Genomic DNA, 20,643 nt, shown 5'->3' on the forward strand with positions numbered 1-20,643 from the left:
TCCACACTGATATGTCTGCCAGACATGCAGAGATGCGATTCGCCACCTGGTTATCAGAAGGGGGAAAGGAGAAAATTAATTGTGTGTCGTCTGCGTAGCAATGATAGGAGAGACCATGTGAGGATATGACAGAGCCAAGTGACTTGGTGTATAGAGAGAATTGGAGAGGGCCTAGAACTGAGCTCTGGGGGACACCAGTGGTAAGAGCACGTGGTGCGGAGACAGATTCTCGCCACGCCACCTGGTAGGAGCGACCTGTCAGGTAGGACGCAATCCAAGAGTGAGCAGCGCCGGAGATGCCCAACTCGGAGAGGGTGGAGAGGAGGATCTGATGGTTCACAGTATCAAAGGCAGCGGATAGGTCTAGAAGGATAAGAGCAGAGGAGAGAGAGTTAGCTTTAGCAGTGCGGAGAGCCTGCGTGACACAGAGAAGAGCAGTCTCAGTTGAATGACCAGTCTTGAAACCTGACTGGTTTGGATCAAGAAGGTCATTCTGAGAGAGATAGCAGGAGAGTTGGCTAGAGACGGCACGCTCAAGAGTTTTGGAGAGAAAATAAAGAAGGGATACTGGTCTGTAGTTGTTGACATCGGAGGGATTGAGTGTAGGTTTTTTTGAGGAGGGGGTGCAACTCGCTCTCTTGAAGACGGAAGGGACATGGCCAGTGGTCAAGGATGAGTTGATGAGCGAGGTGAGGTAAGGGAGAAGGTCTCCGGAAATGGTCTGGAGAAGAGAGGAGGGGATAGGGTCAAGCGGGCAGGTTGTTGGGCGGCCGGCCGTCACAAGTCACAAGATTTCATCTGGAGAGAGAGGGGAGAAAGAAGTCAAAGCATAGGGTAGGGCAGTGTGAGCAGGACCAGCGGTGTCATTTGACTTAATAAATGAGGATCGGATGTCATCAACCTTCTTTTCAAAATGGTTGACGAAGTCATCCACAGAGAGGGAGGAGGGAGGGGGGAGGAGGAGGAGGATTCAGCAGGGAGGAGAAGGTGGCAAAGAGCTTCCTAGGGTTAGAGGCAGAGGCTTGAAATTTAGAGTGGTAGAAAGTGGCTTTATCAGCGGAAACAGAGGAAGAGAATGTAGAGAGGAGGGAGTGAAAAGATGACAGGTCCGCAGGGAGTCTAGTTTTCCTCCATTTCCGCTCGGCTGCCCGGAGCCCTCTAAAATGTAAATGTAAATGTAAGCTCCTCCTCTGACAATAGTATATATCCACTCTCAATTATTTCCTTCCTCTTGACAGACTCTGCTAACACTCCCATGTCCCATTCTGTATTGTAGAAACTTGTGTTTCAATGCTGTTTAGCCACAGTATTTTATTTAACCTTTATTTTGACAGGGAATCATGCTGAGAACAAGGTCTCTTTTTCATTCGAGCCCTGTAATTACAAAAATATACACATCAATACACTATGAAAGCAGAGAGATACATAACACAATCATAAAAAACAAACACAATCTTCAGTAAAAAGGTCACCAATCAGCCATCTGAATTGCCCTAGAGGCACCAAAACATCACATTTTAGACCATTTTGGAGATTATTCCTCAAGTAAGGTGCAGAAAAACTAAAAGCAGTATTATCTGTATGCCTATACAAAACAATTATCTGTAGGCTTATACAAAACATTCATCCCTACAATCAACAAAAACAATTTCATTGTATTTTTAATTATTTTTCTCGAATTTATTATCGATACGCAGTGGTTGTAGGCCTACTTGTACTTTCAATCAACAGATTACAGCTCATCCAAAACAGTGCCACAAGGATTCTGACAAAAACTAAAAAAAGGTCTGCCCACATTATCCCCATCCTGGCTGATCTCCACTGGTCACCTATCACTCAAAGAACAGGTCTATCAATACATGGATGTGCAAGGACCATTTTTTTATTTTTATTGAACATTGCTGACTAATTAAAAATGAAAAGACCTAAGCATTGTGGAGTGTTTAACCTCCGCTGTATTTGGCAGTGTGTAATTAGCATTGCAGGGCTGTTCCACTGTTACAAAGGCGTCCTCTGCCAAGATGCTTAGACGCTGGTGTTTGCCGTAATCACCAATTAATGGAAATACTCTCTCAGTGAAAGTGTGTGTGAATGTGTGTATGTGTGTGTTGTTAACAGGGTCAGAGAAGGACAGCGTTCCTTTGTCCCAGTCCAGCTGCACACTGATCCTCTGGGGTTTCTGTGCTACAGTCAGGTCAATGGACGGTCCTGGTGGCGACTGTGCTGTGTATTTTGCATCAAACTGCTTCAATGACCAGTACATACTCTTAACTACTCCCTTCGTTTGGACACCCTCCTGTATCACACCCAGTGACCATAACTGTCCCCAACCTCAATGTCCCAGCTGTGTGTGCCTGAGTGGAAGTCCTCAGAGCCCAGGAGCCATTTATAGCTATCAAATCTCTCTGGGTTGTCAGGAAGCTGCTGTGTCTCTCTGACTCTGACACTGGTCAGATCCTCAGACAGGATGAGAACTGGGTGGGCAGTGTTGGGGTCTAGAATCACAGGAGCTTAACAGAGAGAACACAACACTGTATTAAAATTATAAGTGATCGGCGTGGATAAACTCAAACATGTATGACATCAGACAGGGAAACTTGGTAAACGGCTGTAGTGTCTATAGAAAATATACACCCCCTTGCACAATTTAAACATTGTGTTGCCCTACAGACTGAAAACCATCAGGAATTAAAAAAAAAAAAATTATATCCATGTTTTTGCTTGTTTTATGAATAGTAAATACAAATAATCTTTATTGAATATAAATCAATATTTTCCTATACCTTGTAAACCTGTGAAGCCTCATCTATGGGTCTGATCCAGTATTTATGTTTTATTGAGGTCTGGTATTCCACACAGATTGTCTGTTTATCCTCCTGACAGAAGAGCTTGAATTTCTCCCTGTGCAGACTGCATAGCACTTTTGGAGTCTGTTGAAGCTCTCTCCTGTAAGAAGCCCTCACATATGTCCTTTAGAGCCAGGTTAAGGAAAAGCTCTATTGAAGATTTTCTCTTGCGTACAGGACATTCCTTTTCTTCCTTCTCTCCCCAGTGTTTCTGCAGACAGGCTTTACAGAAGCTGTGGCTACACAATATAGTAGGACTGGATCCTTGAAGATGTCATGACACAATGGACAGGAGATATGCACAACAATTTGGAAGCCATTTTCTCTCACAGTCACATTCCTTTCTCTGGAATGGCTTCTGGAGGCAACAGTTCACTTCCAAGACTCACCCTTGTTTGGTTAGCAGGGCCTGAAAGTTACAGTTTAGGTGGAATATTCAATGGTTCAGTTTGAACATGCTTTTTGTAGAAGTCCTGTTTTATGTCCCTAGTCCGACAGAACAGGTACCTAAGAGAGCTGAGAGGGTTGTTCATTACCGTGAGCAGGTGAGTGTCATGGACCTGGTGTATGAGGGGTGGATCTTTACGTTTTATGGGATTGTACAGTATATTACTGTTATAAGGTGGACACTATATAAATAATTACATTGAATATGGATTGTGCTTACCTGCAGTATAGTATGATTACTATTCATGTGTGCATGGTTATTATTGGCATTGGCCGTGACCTTTCCCCTTTGATGATGTCATCACCCAGAGTCGGATCTGTAAAATGCGACTCTACCACATGTTGAATGAGCTGTATAGTTTTTCTGCATTTGTACCGTTTGTACATGGCTGTATAGTGTGGGCATTCCTTGTCAAGTCACTACATATTTTTGGCGACGAGGATAACACTTGATCAGCATGTACAGGGTGATGTGCTAGCTAGCTAAGAAACAGTGGATGTAGTCAGTTAGCTAGCTAGCTTAATGAGCGACGGAGAGCTGCCGCCGCTGGAGGGAAACTCTGACGGTGACAATCAGCAGCAAGTAAAAATCGCTAACGAGGATCAAGGACAAGTTGGCGTTACAATGGCAATGTTTGGGATGATCACTGAGTTTGAGGAAGAGAACGAGGACAGGACGGAATATGTGGAAAGGTTGGGACACTTTTTCTTGGCAAATGGAATACCAGATGAGGCTAAACAGCGCTCTATTCTCTTGAGTGTGTGTGGGGCTAAAAACATACAAGCTAATGAGGAATTTGGCTACACCACGGAGACCGGGATAAATTATTTTTGTGGATCTAATTGCTCTCGTTCAGACTCACCACAATCCAAAGCCTTCAGTGATTGTCCAGAGGTTCAAGTTTAACTGCCATTTTCGGAAAACAGGTCAGTCTGTTGCTAACTTTGTTGCTGAATTACGTGAACTCTCTGAACATTGTGAATTTGGGGCTATGTTAGAGGACATGCTCCGTGACAGATTAGTCTGTGGCATTAATGAGGACAGCATACAGCGGCGTTTGCTGGGGGAAGCCACACTGACTTTCAAGAGAGCATTGAAACTATCTCAAGGGATGGAGATGGCCGCTAGTAATGCTAAAACATATTTAAAAGGCCAACAGTGGAAGTTGTGCAGTGCAACAGGTGACAAAAGAGGCGGCAGGAAAAAGGGGAAAAACAGTGGAATGTTTCAGATGTGGGGGAACACATTATGCAAACAACTGTATGTTCAAGGATACTGTCTGTCACAATTGCAACAAAAAGGGACATTTAGCTAAAAAATGCAGGGGTCCTAGGAGCAAGCCAGAGGGTGGGCAGACTGGGCAGGGCAAGTTCACAGCAACAAAGCCATAGTCAGCAGCACACCACCTAGAGAGCACAGAGGAGGAGGAAGAGCATTGTTCCTACAACATGTTTAATGTGAGTGAGCAGAGCCTATCTATTCTACAGTGAAGGTAGATGGAAAGCAGATGAGGATGGAGGTTGACATGGGGGCCTTTGCCTCTGTCATCAGTGAGGAGACCTACAAACAAATGTGGGGCTCTCACACCGGCAGGGATCAGACTGTGTACGTACACCGGGGAGACCATACCATTGCTGGGGGCTCTAGAGGTGGACATTGCATACAACAGCCAGGAAGCGAGAGCACAGCTCCTGGTGGTGAAAGGGAATGGGCCTAGTTTACTAGGGCGTGACTGGCTCACCAAAATACAACTGAACTTGGGTGAGATAAAACACACACAAGTGACTGAGGATGTCATTCAAAAGTACCCAGAGATTTTCAAAGATGAACTGGGCACACTACAGGGCACAGCAGTTAAGCTGTTTGTGGATCCTCATGTCGAGCCTCACTTTTTGAAGCCCAGGACAGAGCCTTACGTCATGAACAAAAAAGTGGATGATGAGTTAGAGTGGCTGCAGGAAACAAACATCATTTTCTCCCATTCAGTTCTCCTGCTGGGCAGCTCCAATCGTTCCTGTTCTGAAAAGTTACATCACGGTGCATATATGTGTGGACTACAAATTCACCATCAACAGGGCCTCTAAACTGGACGCTTACCCGCTGCCGCGGAGTGGTGTCCAAGTCCAGCCATTTTCCAGAGGACAATGGACAATCTGCTGCAGGGTACCTGGACGACATCCGGGTTACAGGGGAGACAGAGGAGGAGCACCTCCACCATCTGGACCAGGTTTTAAAGAGATTATCTGAGGCAGGGCTGCGCCTGAAGCATAGCAAGTGCACATTCCAAGCACAGAGTGTGACACACCTAGGTCACAAGATCACAGTGCAGGGTCTGTGTCCTGTGGAGGAGAAAGTCAGGGCAATCAAGGATGCTCCAAACCCCAAGAACGTGTCCGAGCTCAGGTCGTTCATGGGCATGGTGAACTATTATGGTAAGTTCCTCCCTGAGCTGTCAACAGTGTTGGCTCCACTTCATCAGCTGCTACACAAAGACTGTAAATGGAAGTGGGGGCCAGTACAAGAGAAAACTTTCAAGGAAATGAAAGCACTACTACAATCAGCACAACTGCTGGTTTATTTTGACCAAAACAAAGAGATCATCCTGTCATGTGACGCCTCGCCCTATGGCGTCGGGGCAGTACTCTCTCATCATATGGAGGACGAGTCAGAGAAACCCATTGGATTCGCATCACGCACGCTGACGAGTGCTGAGAAGGGTTATTCACAGTTAGAAAAGGAAGGTCTGGCCATAGTCTTTGCTGTGAAACGCTTTCATCAGTACCTCTACGGTCATCATTTTACCATATGCACTGACCACAAACCATTGATGGAGAGATTGTCAAACTCACCTGTGAATGCCAAACAGATCAAACAGTGGACAGACCGGGATCCTATCATGGCCCAAGTGAAAAGATTCCTTATGCAGGGTTGGCCTTCTGTCATAGAGGATGATGACTGAGACATTATGCAAAGCGCAAAACTGAGCTGAACATCCCATGGAGCACCATTAAAACCATTATTTAAAAATGTAAAGAATATGGCACAACAACAAACCTGCTAAGAGAAGGCCGCCCACCAAAACTCACAGACCAGGCAAGGAGGGCATTAAATCAGAGAGGCATCAAAGAGACCAAAGATAACCCTGAAGGAGCTGCAAAGCGCCACAGCGGAGATTGGAGTATCTGTCCAAAGGACCACTTTAAGCCGTACACTTCACAGAGCTGGGCTTTACGGAAGAGTGGCCAGAAAAAAGCCATTGCTTAAAGAAAAAAATAAGCAAACACGTTTGGTGTTCGCCAAAAGCCATGTGGGAGACTCCCCAAACATATGGAAGAAGGTACTATGGTCAGATGAGACTAAAATTGAGCATTTTGGCCATCAAGGAAAACGCTATGTCTGGCGCAAACCCAACACCTCTCATCACCCCGAGAACACCACCATGGTGGTGGCAGCATCATGCTGTGGGGATGTTTTTCCATCGGCAGGGACTGGGAAACTGGTCAGAATTGAAGGAATGATGGATGGCGCTAAATACAGGGAAATTCTTGAGGGAAACCTGTTTCAGTCTTCCAGAGATTTGAGACTGGGACGGAGGTTCACCTTCCAGCAGGACAATGACCCTAAGCAAACTGCTAAAGCAACACTTGAGTGGTTTAAGGGGAAACATTTAAATGTCTTGGAATGGCCTAGTCAAAGCCCTAGACCTCAATCCAATTAAGAATCTGTGGTATGACTTAAAGATTGCTGTACACCAGTGGAACCCATCCAACTTGAAGGAGCTGGAGCAGTTTTGCCTTGAAGAAAAAACATTTTGCATCTTCAAAGTGGTAGGCATGTTGTGTAAATCAAATGATACAAACCCCCCAAAAATCCATTTTAATTCCAGGTTGTAAGGCAACAAATAGGAAAAATGCCAAGGGGGGTGAATACTTTCACAAGCCACTGGATCACCACCAGTCCTGTCCCACTACAGCCAGACTAACTAACCGTTTTGTCCTTTTACAGAGACCTTCCCTGGTAAGATTCTCAGAGGGGAGAGCTTGCAGTAACTACCAAAATATGGAAAGACTTTCACATTGAAAGTGTGTAAACGTGTTCTTATCAGGGTCAGAGAATAACAGCTCTCCTTTGTCCCAGTCCAGCTATACTCTGATCGTCTGGGGTTTCTTTGCCACTGGGAGTACACTGGTTGATTCTGGTGGGGAAAACGCACCGTATTTATGTTTGAAGTGCCAGGATCGAAGTGCTCTTAACTGCTGCCTTCCTCTGGACAGACCTTTCTATCACACCCAGCGACCAGAATGTATTGTTCAAAACCTCAACGTCCCAGCTGTGTGTCCCTGAGTTAAAGCCCTCAGAACCCAAGATCCATATATAGTCAACAAACCTCTCTGGGTTATCAGGAAGCTGCAGTGTCTCATTGCTGTGTTTCTCACTGGTCAGATCCTCAGACATCAAGAGATCTGGGTGGGCAGTGTTTGGGTCCAGAGTGACAGGAGCTGAGTGAAGAGAGCAGATTTACTACACTGAACAAAAACGCAACATGTCAAGTGTTGGACCCATGCTTCATGAGCTGAAATAAAAGATCCTAGAAATGTTTAATACGTACAAAAACTTTATTTCTCTCAAATGTTGTGCACAAATTTGTTTACATCCCTGTTAGTGAGCATTTCAACAAGATGATTAAACAGCATGATCATTACACAGGTGCACCTTGTGCTGGGGACAATAAACAGCCACTTTAAAATGTGCAGTTTTTTTTCACACAACACAATTCCACAGATGTCTCAAGTTTTGAGAGAGCGTGCAATTGGCATGCTGACTGCCGGAATGTCCACCAGAGCTGTTGTCAGATAATTAAATGTTCAAACCAGGGGAAGCTCATCTGCGTCCTGGTCGTCTTTACCAGGGTCTTGACCTGACTGCAGTTCGGCGTCGTAACCGACTTCTGTGGGAAAATGTTCACCTTCGATGGCCACTGGCACGCTGGAGAAGTGTGCTCTTCATGGATGAATCCCGGTTTCAACTGTACTGGGCAGATGACAGACAGTGTGTATGGTGTCGTGTGGGCGAGAGGTTTGCTGATGTCAACGTTGTGAACAGAGTGCCCCATGGTGGCGGTGGGGTTATGGTATGGGCAGGCATAAGCTATAGACAACCAACGTACAGTGGGGAAAAAAAGTATTTATTCAGCCACCAATTGTGCAAGTTCTCCCACTTAAAAAGATGAGAGAGGCCTGTAATTTTCATCATAGGTACACGTCAACTATGACAGACAAAATGAGGAAAAAAATCCAGAAAATCACATTGTAGGATTTTTAATGAATTTATTTGCAAATTATGGTGGAAAATAAGTATTTGGTCAATAACAAAAGTTTCTCAATACTTTGTTATATACCCTTTGTGTCAGGGTTGAGTGTAGAGGGAACGTGGAATCACACGCAGGACACAGAGATTCAAAAAACAGATGTCTTTAGTGAAGTCCGACAGTATAAGCCAACACGGCAACAGGCCACAGGCGAAACAAGCGTACACTGGACTGTCCGAAGTAAATGCGCACAACGTGCAGGACTCTCTCAAACAACACGAAAATACAGAGAGCACAGAACAGCGGACCAACATCTACACGTGACATCGAACAATTACACACAACACCTGACCAAACACAAGATAACTAAATAGGGTGCCTAATGAACACTTAACAATGAACAGGTGTAACAAACAGACAAAACCAATCAAACATGAAACATCGAACGGTGGCAGCTAGTACTCCGGAGACGACGACCGCCGAAGCCTGCCCGAACAAGGAGAAGGAGCCGCCTCGGCCGAAACCGTGACACTTTGTTGGCAATGACACAGGTCAAACGTTTTCTGTAAGTCTTCACAAGGTTTTCACACACTGTTGCTGGTATTTTGGCCCATTCCTCCATGCAGATCTCCTCTAGAGCAGTGATGTTTTGGGGATGTCGCTGGGCAACACGGACTTTCAACTCCCTCCAAAGATTTTCTATGGGGTTGAGATCTGGAGACTGGCTAGGCCACTCCAGGACCTTGAAATGCTTCTTACGAAGCCACTCCTTCGTTGCCCGGGCGGTGTGTTTTGGATCATTGTCATGCTGAAAGACCCAGCCACGTTTCATCTTCAATGCCCTTGCTGATGGAAGGAGGTTTTCACTCAAAATCTCACGATACATGGCCCCATTCATTATTTCCTTTACACGGATCAGTCGTCCTGGTCCCTTTGCAGAAAAACAGCCCAAAAGCATGATGTTTCCACCCCCATGCTTCACAGTAGGTATGGTGTTCTTTGGATGCAACTCAGCATTCTTTGTCCTCCAAACACGACGAGTTGAGTTTTTACCAAAAAGTTCTATTTTGGTTTCATCTGACCATATGACATTCTCCCAATCCTCTTCTGGATCATCCAAATGCACTCTAGCAAACTTCAGATGGGCCTGGACATGTACTGGCTTAAGCAGGGGGACACGTCTGGCACTGCAGGATTTGAGTCCCTGGCGGCGTAGTGTGTTACTGATGGTAGGCTTTGTTACTTTTGTCCCAGCTCTCTGCAGGTCATTCACTAGGTCCCCCCGTGTGGTTCTTGTCACGCCCTGGCTCTGGGGACTATGTTATGTTGAGCCAGGGTATGTAAGTCTATGTTTGTATATCTATGTGGGCCTGAGTGACTCCCAATCAGAGGCAACGAGTGTCAGCTGGTTGTCTCTGATTGGGAGCCATATTTAACTATCTGTCTTTTCACTTTGTGTTGTGGTTTCTTGTTCCGTTAAGGTTTGTTCGTGTTGTAACCTTAAGACGTCACGCATCGTTGGTTATTGTTTTGATCGTGTGATCATTTAATAAATATATATTATGTTCACCTTCAACGCTGCGCATTGGTCCTCTCTCGTAGACGATCGTGACAGTTCTGGGATTTTTGCTCACCGTTCTTGTGATCATTTTGACCCCACGGGGTGAGATCTTGCGTGGAGCCCCAGATCGAGGGAGATTATCAGTGGTCTTGTATGTCTTTCATTTCCTAATAATTTCTCCCACAGTTGATTTCTTCAAACCAAGCTGCTTACCTATTGCAGATTCAGTCTTCCCAGCCTGGTGCAGGTCTACAATTTTGTTTCTGGTGTCCTTTGACAGCTCTTTGGTCTTGGCCATAGTGGAGTTTGGAGTGTGACTGTTTGAGGTTGTGGACAGGTGTATTTTATACTGATAACAAGTTCCAACAGGTGCCATTAATACAGGTAACGAGTGGAGGACAGAGGAGCCTCTTAAAGAAGAAGTTACAGGTCTGTGAGAGACAGAAATCTTGCTTGTTTGTAGGTGACCAAATACTTATTTTCCACCATAATTTGCAAATAAATTCATTAAAAATCCTACAATGTGATTTTCTGGATTTTCTTTTCTCAATTTGTCTGTCATAGTTGACGTGTACCTATGATGAAAATTACAGGCCTCTCTCATCTTTTTAAGTGGGAGAACTTGCACAATTGGTGGCTGACTAAATACTTTTTTCCCCCACTGTAATTGCATTTTATCGATGGCAATTTGAATGCACAGAGATACTGTGACGAGATCCTGAGGCCCATTGTCGTGCCATTCATCCGCCGCAATCACCTCATGTTTTAGCACGATAATGCACAGCCCCATGTCACAAGGATCTGTACACAATTGATGGAAGCTGAACATTTCCCTGTTCTTCCATGGCCTGCATACTCACCAGACATGTCACCCATTGAGCATTTTTTATTTTTTTATTTTACCTTTATTTACCTAGGCAAGTCAGTTAAGAACACATTTTTATTTACAATGACGGCCTACACCGGCCAAACCCGGACGACGCTGGGCCAATTGTGCGGACTCCCAATCACGGCCAATCACGGCCGGTTGTGATACAGCCTGGAATCGAACCAGGGGGTCTGTAGTGACGCTTCAAGCACTGAGATGCAGTGCCTTAGACCGCTGCGCCACTCGGGAGCCCATGTTTGGGATGCTCTGGATCTACGTGTACGACAACGTGTTCCAGTTCCCGACAATATCCAGCAACTTCGCACAGCCATAGAAGAGGAGGGGGACAACATTCCACAGGCCACAATCAACAGCCTGATCAACTCTATGCGAAGGAGATGTGCCACGCTGCATGAGGCAAATGGTCACACCAGATACTGACTGGTTTTATGATCCACGCCCCTACTTTTTGTTTTTTAATGGTACAGTATCTGTGACCAACCGATGCATATCTGTATTCCCAGTCATGTGAAATCTATAGATTAGGGCCTAATGCATGTATTTAAATTAACTGATTTCCTTATATGAACTGTAACTCAGTAAAATCTTTGAAATTGTTGCACGTTGCGTTTATATTTTTGTTCAGTGTAGATTAGAACTGTGGGTGATTTCTAGTTGGTGCTGTTTTCTGGATGCCAAGAAGAACAAGTCAAGTTAATAATAGTTGTGTACAACTGCTATTGATACTGGTTAATTGTACTGCACAGTTGATGGTCAGGCAGATAAATGCATTTTAGTCTCATAAATTCATATTTATTTACTGTATTTCACAATCCCCTGCATCTTCTCCCAGACTCTGAACTGCAGGTTGTCCAGGTGTTTGGCCACATCTATCAGCAATTCTGAGACCAGCTGTAGATCCGGCGGTAGTGTGCACTAGGTTCTGAAAAAACATTGAGTGCTGCTGTTGCTGTAGGGTTGGGTTCAGGACCACAGAGAAGAAAAAGAAAGAAGGCCGATCACTTACCTTTCCACTGTGGGCTTGCAGTTCTACAGAACAAAAGAACAGATTGAGTCAATCAATCAATCAATATTAAATCAGTCAACCGATAAACATACCCCAACATTTTACATTTTGAGAGCACAGCCCTGACAAGAGGAAAATCAGTCTACCTCCGCCCTCAACTTCCAAACTTGTCTCCGTGCTGTTTGTTGCTACTTGGCTATCTGCCAAATGTTTTTTTGTTTTTTTACTTTTAACTCATTTACCAACGTCTTCGTGTTTTCCTCGCTCTACTTTTTTCATTCAACTTTTTCACCTTGGACGCTTTATCTGGACATGTTTCTACAGGACCTCCACCAGCCCAAAAAGTTAAGTAGTAACATTAACACTATGCCATCCAATTGCAGTCGCTGTACTCATAATATACAGGAGAACTATCGCCTTATGGTGAGGATAGCCGAGTTGCAAGCACAGCTTCAGATACAATCGTTAGGCAAGGGCAATTTAAGTGTAGGAAAGGATGAAACAGCGTCTGTGCCTGCCACCAGTAAGTACAGATAGTAGTATAAATCGCCCCGAACAGTCCCCGGAGCCGGACAATTTTCTCAAGGCTTCTGGAAAGAAATGCTGTCGGCATGCTCAACCGGTGTCGCTCATTCAGCCGACAGAAACTTTCAACCGGTTCTCCCCATTAAGCAATGAGTCGGAGTCAGAGGCCGAGCCTTCTCAGGTCTCTCCTCCACCCATTGTGGGGTCTGAGCCGCCGAAACCTCCCTCCATTAGCTCTGACAAATTGAAAACCCTAGTCATTGGCGACTCCATTACCCACAATATTAGACTTCAAAATAATCATCCATCGATCATACACTGTTTACCAGGGGGCAGGGCTGTTAAGGCTAATCTGAAGATGGTGCTGGCTAAGGCTAAAACTGGCGAGTGTAGAGAGTATAGGGATATTGTTATCCACGTTGGCACCAACAATGTTAGGATGAAACAGTCAGAGGTCACCAAGAGAAACATCGCTTCAGCGTGTAAATTAGCTAGAAATGTGTCGGCATCGAGTAATTGTCTCTGGCCCCCTCCCAGTTAGGGGGAGTGATGAGTTCTACAGCAGTCTCACAACTCAATCGATGGTTGAAAACTGTTTTCTGCCCCTCCCTAATGATAGAATCTGTAGATAATTTTCGACTTTTGAGCTTCTAGTCATGAAATCTATGCAGCCTACTCAATCCCTTTCTATAGCTATGGTTTACAGGCCTCCTGGGCCATATACAGCGTTCCTCACTGAGTTCTCTGAATTCCTATCGGACCTCGTAGTCACGGCAAATAATATTCTAATTTTTGGTGACTTTAATATTCACATGGAAAAGTCCACAGACCCACTCCAAAAGGCTTTCGGAGCCATCATTGACTCAGTGGGTTTTGTCCAACATGTCTCCGGATCATTGCCACGGACATACCCTGGATCTAGTTTTGTCCCGTGGAATAAATATTGTGGATCTAAATTTCCTCATAATCCTGGACTATCGGACCACCATCTTATTACGTTTGAAATCGCAACAAATAATCTGCTCAGACCCCAACCAAGGATCATCAAAAGCTGTGCTATAAATTCTCGGACAACCCAAAGATTCCTAAATGCCCTTCCAGACTCCCTCCACCTACCCAAGGACGTCGGAGTACAAAAATCGGTTAACCACCTAACTGAGGATCTAAATGTAACCTTGCGTAATGCCCTAGACGCAGTCACACCCCTAAAAACAAAAAACATTTGTCACAATACATTTGCTCCCTAGTATACAGAAAATACCCGAGCCCTGAAGCAAGCTTCCAGAAAATTGGAACGGAAATGGCGCTCTACCAAACTGGAAATCTTCCGACTAGCTTGAAAAGACAGTACCGTGCAATTTCGAAGAGCCCTCACTGCTGCTCGATCATTCTATTTTTCCAACCTAATTGAGGAGAATAAGAACAATCCAACATTTATGTTTGATACTGTTGCAAAGCGAACTAAAAAGCAGCATTCAACAAGAGAGGATGGCTTTCACTACAGCAGTGATCAATTCATGAACTTCTTCGATCAAAAGATAATGATCATTAGAAAGCAAATTACGGACTCCTCTTTGAACCTGCATATTTCTCCAAAGCTCAGTTGTCCTGAGTCTGCACAGAACTGCCAGGACCTAGGATCAATGGAGACACAAGTTTTTTCATCCTGTATCTCTCGACACATTCATGAAAATAGTCATGGCCTATAAACCCTCAAGCTGCATACTGGACCCTATTCCAACTAAACGACTGAAAGAGTTACTTCCTGTGCTTGGCCCTCCTATGTTGAACATAATAAATGGCTCCCTATCCACTGGATGTGTACCAAACTCACTAAAAGTGGCAGTAATAAAGCCTCTTGAAAAAGCCACACCTTGACCCGGAAAATGTAAAAAACGATCGGCCTATATCAAAACTCCCATTCCTCTCAAATATTTTAGAAAAAGCTGTTGCGCAGCAACTCACTGCCTTCCTGAAGACAAATAATGTATACGAAATGCTTCAGTCTGGTTTTAGACCCCATCATAGCACTGAGACTGCACTCGTGAAGGTGGTAAATTACCTTTTAATGGTGTCAGACCAAGGCTCTGCATCTGTCCTCGTGCCCCTAGACCTTAGTGCGGCTTTTGACACCATCGATCACCACATTCTTTTGGAGAGATTAGAAACCCAAATTGGTCTACACGGACAAGTTCTTGCCTGGTTTAGATCTTATCTGTCGGAAAGATATCAGTTTGTCTCTGTGGATGGTTTGTCCTCTGACAAATCAATTGTACGTTTCGGCGTTCCTCAAGGTTCCGTTTTAGGACCACTATTTTAGTTTTCACTATATATTCTACCTCTTGGTGATGTCATTCGGAAACACAATGTCAACTTTCACTGCTATGCGGACGACACACAGCTGTACATTTTGATGAAACATTGTGAAGCCCCAACATTGCCTACCCTGGAAGCCTGTGTTTCAGACATAAGGAAGTGGATGGCGGCAAATGTTTTACTTTTAAACTCTGACAAAACAGAGATTCTAGTTCTAGGTCCCAAGAAACAAAGAGATCTGCTGTTGGATCTGACAATTAATCTTGATGGTTGTACAGTCGTCTCAAATAAAACTGTGAAGGACCTCTGCATTACTCTGGATCCTGATCTCTCTTTTGACAAATGTATATTTAAAGGGGAGCTTTTTTCCATCTTTGTAACATTGCAAAAGTCAAAAACATTTTGTCCAAAAATTATGCAGGAAAGCGAATCCATGCTTTTGTCACTTCTAGATTAGACTACTGCAATGCTCTACTCTCTGGCTACCTGGATAAAGCACCAAATAAACTTCAGTTAGTGCTAAACACAGCTGCTAGAATCTTGACTAGAACCAAAAAATGTGATCACATTCCCCCAGTGCTGGCTTCCTGTTAAGGCTAGGGCTGAGTTCAAGGTTTTACTGCTAACCTACTAAGCATTACATGGTGTTGCTCCTACCTATCTCTCCGATTTGGTCCTGCCGTACATGCCTACACATACGCTACAGTCACAAGACGCAGGTCTCCTTATTGTCCCTACAATTTCTAAGCAAACAGCTGGAGGCAGGGCTTTCTACTATAGAGCTCCAATTTTATGGAATGGTCTAATAATAATAATATGCCATTTAGCAGACGCTTTTATCCAAAGCGACTTACAGTCATGCGTGCATAAATTTTTGTATATGGGTGGTCCCGGAGATCGAACCCACTACCCTGGCGTTACAAGCGCCGTGCTCTACCAGCTGAGCTACAGAGGTCTGCCTATCCATGTGAGAGACGCAGACTCTGTCTCAACCTTTAAGTCTTTACTGAAGACTCATCTCTTCAGTAGGTACTATGATTGCGTGTGGTCTGGCCCAGGGGTGCGAAGGTGAACGGCAAGGCACTGGAGCAACGAACCACCCTTGCTGTCTCTGCCTGGCCGGCTCCCCTCTCTCCACTGGGATTCTCTGCCTCTGACCCTATTAAGGGGGCTGAGTCACTGGCTTACTAGTGCTCTTCCATGCCGTCCCTAGGACTTGAGTGGGTTGAGTCACAGACGTGATCTTCCTGTCCGGTTTTGCGCTCCCTCTGGCTCGTGCGGTGGAGGAGATCTTCATGGGCTATACTCAGCCTTGCCTCATGGGAAGTAAATTGGTGGTCTGTTGATATCCCTCTAGTGGTGTGGGGGCTGTGCTTTGGCAAAGTGGGTGCCTGGTTGGCCCTGTCCTGGGGTATCGTCGGACGGGGCCACAGTGTCCCCCGACCCACCCCTGTCTCAGCCTCCAGTGTCTATGCTGCAATAGTCTATGTATTGGGGGGCTAGGGTCAGTGTGTTATATCTGGTGTAATTCTCCAGTCTTATTTGGTGTCCTATGTGAATTTAAGTATGCTCCCTCTGATTCTCTCCCTCCCCTCCCGAAGGACCTGAGCCCTAGGATCATGCCTCAGGACTACCTGGCCTGATGTCTCCTGGCTGCCCCCATTCCACCTGGTCGTGCTGCTGCTCCAGTTTCAACTGTTCTTCCTGCGGCTATGGAACCCTGACCTGTTTCACCGGACATGCTACCTTGTCCCGGACCTGCTGTTTTCGACTCTTTCTCTCTCTCTCGCTCTCTACCGCACCTGCTGTCTCGACCTCTGAATGCTCGGCTATGAATAGCCAACTGACATGTCTCCTGAGGTACTGACCTGTTGCACCCTCTACAACCACTGTGATTATTATTTGACCCTGCTGGTCATCTATGAATGTTTGAACATCTTGAAGAACAATCTGGCCTTAATGGCCATGTACTCTTATAATCTCCACCCGACACAGCCAGAAGAGGACTGGCCACCCCTCAGAGCCTAGTTCCTCTCTAGGTTTCTTCCTAGGTTCCTGCCTTTCAGGGAGTCTTTCCTAGCCACCATGCTTCTACATCTGCATTGCTTGCTGTTTGGGGTTTTAGGCTGGGTTTCTGCATAGCACTTTGTGACATCTGCTGATGTGAAAAGGGCTTTATAAATACATTTGATTGATTGATTGATTGATTGGCCTGCAGGAATGAGATGTCTTCAGCTTTCATCTCCTCCTCTACGGCTCTGATTGTGTCTGACAGTGATGATATCTCTCTGCTCATTCCCTCAATCTTCTAATTTATCATACGGCTCTTCTGCTTTTCTTCCTCCCTCAGAACAGCTATCCTCACCTCCTTTTCCTCTCGTAGAAACTGGTGGAGCTTCTGGTAAGCTTTTTTAATCATTATCTCTGTGTGCTGGGTCTGGTTCTGGAGACTAAATGTTATGATGTTTACCCACAAAATACTGTGAGTCGAATACCTACAATTCTCTGTTCTCTTATTACTAGTCATCCTCACCTTAATGTGCTTGACTTTTTTGTCACAGGTTTGTTTAACTTTATTAAAGACCTCCAGTTTCTCCTGTAAGGGCTTCAGGAAAGTCTGTAGTTCCTCCTGGAATGAGAGAATGTTTTATTGAAGAGAAATGTTCCTTTTTTCATTACAGAGTTTATCTACATGGAAGAAAGGTGAATGGACTGCTCTCCTCTGGGTTTAAGTCAGGTATGTGAGTGTACAGTAGGTGTGTCACGTGTGTGTGTGGTTAGATAAGATATATCTGTTTTACAGGAATGAGGAAATTATTCTTCACTATGAAAAGTACTTGAAAAATATCAGCGGTACACCGCTCTGAGGGGTAAACGCAAATAAACAACGTTTTTTTGCCTAACAGTTTAACCACCTTTTGCAGAAAAATGCATTGAAAGTATAGGGAGCGTTACCCCATTCTTAGACGCTAACTACTTTAGCGCCTATTGATGAAATTATCTTCTGACCTGGGAGTTTTGTTAAGAGCCTCTAAACATCAACACGCATCGCTTGCGGTATTGTTTTGGAAACATAAGGAACGTATCTTTCATATCAGCGAAAAATAATAGTAAAAAAAAAAAGGTTAATAACTACACACCTTTATAGGGTTACGGTTAGTGTTTCCACACTGACATATCTCGATGTTACAGCGCTTGTTTAAGGAAGACAGACGGAAGACATAGCCGTCACCTGTGCTAATTAGCTATCTAGCTTGCTTCGAACACCTGTGTGTAAGCTGACTGTAGTTCGTCAAGTAGAGGCACACACATTGTATGGATCTGTGCAAAGCTGCTACAGTAAGTGTATATTTTTTATTTGAAAGATTATTTCTCGCTGACATGAAAACCGTTTTGAAAGCAATGATTATTGACGTTTCTAAAAGGTAAGTTAAAACACAGCGTTGGAATTGTAGTTTACATGGAGCCAAATGTGGGCAATTGTAATGGCTGAAAACCCTACGGAAAATAAGGGTTTTCGAGAGCTAAGGGAGCGTTAGTTTACCCACCTAGTTTTTACTCTGAAAAACACACTGGTGTCACACACACAGATAGAACAACAAATTGATACTATACTGTATCTGACATGTTTTTGTATATTAAATGCAGATCGTTATGCTACTGTACCTTTTGATAATGTGCAGTTTCATCCATCAAATCAAATCCAATTTTATTTGTCACATGCGCTGAATACAACAGGTGTAGACTTTACAGTGAAATGCTTACTTACAAGCCCTTAACCAACAATGCAGTTTTAAGAAAGAATACCTAAAAAATAAATACAATATAAAATAATACCAAATAAAAGTAACACATAATTAAAGAGCAACAGTAAAAATAACAATAGCGAGGCTACATACGGGTACCGAGTCAATGTGCGGGGGCACCAGTTAGTCGAGGTAATTGAGGTAATATGTACATGTAGGTAGAGTTATTAAAGTGACTATGCATAGATAATAAACAGAGTAGCTGCAGCGTAAAAGGGGGGGGGCCATGCAAATAGTCTGGGTAGCCATTTGATTAGATGTTCAGGAGTCTTATGGCTTGGGGGTAGAAGCTGTTTAGAAGCCTCTTGGACCTAGACTTGACACTCCGGTACCGCTTGCCGTGCGGTAGCAAAGAGAACAGTCTATGACTAGGATGGCTGGAGACTTTGACAATTTTTAGGTCCTTCCTCTGACACCGCCTGGTATAGAGGTCCTGGATGGCAGGAAGCTTGGCCCCAGTGATGTACTGGGCCGTACGCACTACCCTCTGTAGTGCCTTGCGGTCGGAGGCTGAGCAGTTGCCATACCAGGCAGTGATGCAACCAGTCAGGATGCTCTCGATGGTGCAGCTGTAGAACCTTATGAGAATCTGAGGACCCATGTCAAATCTTTTCAGTCTCCTTAGGGGGAATAGGTTTTGTCGTGTCCTCTTCACGACTGTCTTGGTGTGCTTGGACCATGTTAGTTTGTTGGTGATGTGGACACCAAGAAACTTGAAGCTCTCAACCTGCTCCACTACAGCCCTGTTGATGAGAATGGGGGCGTGCTCGGTCCTCTTCTTTTTCCTGTAGTCCACAATCATCTCCTTTGTCTTGATCACGTTGAGGGAGAGGTTGTTTTCCTGGCACCACACGGCCAGGTCTCTGACCTCCTCCCTATAGGCTGTCTCGTCGTTGTCGGTGATCAGGCCTACCACTGTTGTGTCATCAGCAAACTTTATGATGGTGTTGGAGTAGTGCCTGGCCATGCAGTCATGAGTGAACAGGGAGTACAGGAGGGGACTGAGCATGCACCCCTGAAGGGCCCCCGTGTTGAGGATCAGCGTGGCGGATGTGTTGTTACCTACCCTTACCACCTGGGGGCGGCCCGTCAGGAAGTCCAGGATCCAATTGCAGAGGGAGGTGTTTAGTCCCAGGGTCTTTAACTTAGTGCCATGGGGCAGCGGTTGTGGTTTTTATGTTTTCTGGAGGCCTGGCACACCACACAGATGGGCTGTTTGTCCTCCAGACAGAAGAGCTTGAGTTTCTCCCTGTGTAGACTGCAGAGCTCCTCAAACACCCCTGAATCTCTCTGACTCCTCTCCAATAAGAAAGACTCACATAGGTTCTTTAAGACCAGGTTACAGGGACGATTGCCTTTCGAATTGCTTCTCTTCCTGCACACTGGACATTCCCGATGTCGCCTCTGTTTCCAGTGTTCCTGCAGACAGGCTTTACAGACGCTGTGGCTACACAACAGGACAACAGGATCCTTGAAGATATCATGGCAAATAGGACAGGAGAGATCCTCCTCTGGGAGAGCTGATCTGGGATCTTTTGTTCTTTGGATTATAGACAAGGATTCAGCACCCAATCTAAGTTTATAGAAGGTGGAGTCAAGCAAGTTGTTCATCTTTTCAACAGCTGATCTGGTAGCCATGTTATGTCCTAGTCACATCAGCATCTCGTCAACACTAAAAAAGTACTTCCTATTCACAAATTCTTCTTCTTCTTCGAGATTGGGTTGGCGGATCGCATCCAACTTTTAAGGTGCATACACCGCCACCTACTGTACTGGAGTGTGAGGTCACTCACAGCCTACCTACATTGAATCATCTTCATTAGTCCTGTTCCTCTAAGAAAGTGAAATAGAGCCCTAGACACCACTTCCCTCCCCAACTACACCACCCAAATCCCAACCCTAACCCCGTCCAGCCTCTCTAATCTTTTCACACAATCT

General features: G+C 44.9%; 1 pseudogene; it reads right to left on the reverse strand.

The window, feature by feature from the left end:
• Positions 1-1,475: 1,475 nt before the first annotated feature.
• On the reverse strand, positions 1,476-20,316 carry LOC121549457 (annotated as a pseudogene).
• Positions 20,317-20,643: the final 327 nt, after the last annotated feature.

Source organism: Coregonus clupeaformis, chromosome 34, assembly GCF_020615455.1.
Source record: "Coregonus clupeaformis isolate EN_2021a chromosome 34, ASM2061545v1, whole genome shotgun sequence".
Lineage (NCBI taxonomy): Eukaryota > Metazoa > Chordata > Actinopteri > Salmoniformes > Salmonidae > Coregonus > Coregonus clupeaformis.